Below are 960 nucleotides of genomic sequence, written 5' to 3'. Positions count from 1 at the left end.
TTTAGATTTCGTGCCGTAGCCCGAATGTTTTCTTTTTCCTGCCAGTTTAATAATTTGCAAATAATTGTCCTCGACTTGTTTTCAAATTTTCCAACCCGATGTGTTTTTTCTATGATTATTCGTTCATTTATTTGAAGGTCCTCTTACTTAACAGTTTTTGGTTTTAATAAAACATGTCTCATTGGGTTCCTCTTCAACACCCACAATTCGCAAATTGTTATGGCGGTTGCGATCTTCCAAGTCTACTGTTTTTATTTTATTCTCGGTCGATTCGCTGACTAATTTTCCTTGAAAAGATTTTATTCCAATTAAGGAAGTTTTAATTTTGTCCATTTTTTTGTCAATATTGATTATCTTTGTCTCAAGTTGATCACCTTTAAAATTTAGGCCACGCTTAAGGTCTTCAACATCACTTTCTAAGCTTTCAATATTTTCTTGGAAGCATCTGAAAATTTCTTTAAAGTACTTTAAAATAGTGTCACATTGAATTCCCATAGCATTCCCATAATAACTAACCTTTCATTCTCCATAGCAATGGTCAAAAAATAAAAAATAAAAAAAGTCAAATACATATAAAAATCTCTAACTTTCTTCCTTTACACTTTACGCTCTGTCCAATGTTTAAAACATTGAACCACGGCTGATTAGATTATTTTCTTTTTTTGTTTTGTTTTATAAGGGATTGTCCATAAATTACGTCACGCTTTAGGGAAAGAGGTGGGAGTAAGCGATTTGTGACGATTTGTTACGATTGGTCTCGATTTTGTGACGCAGCATTTTTTTTTTTTTTTTAGTTTCAAATCTAGAGCAGACTATCTTTTAAATAAAAGAATATCTGACCAAATTAAAACCTTCAGTTGATGTATCTACATATTGATTGTCATCAACGATGCCTAAATCTTACATAGCCGATGTGTACACTCCGTTAACGGAGTTGTTACAGCCTGTTAACGGACTGTT

Source organism: Hydra vulgaris, chromosome 15 (assembly GCF_038396675.1).
Source record: "Hydra vulgaris chromosome 15, alternate assembly HydraT2T_AEP".
Classification (NCBI taxonomy): domain Eukaryota; kingdom Metazoa; phylum Cnidaria; class Hydrozoa; order Anthoathecata; family Hydridae; genus Hydra; species Hydra vulgaris.
The sequence above is the reverse complement of the archived record's forward strand: the minus strand, read 5'-3'. Positions refer to the sequence as shown.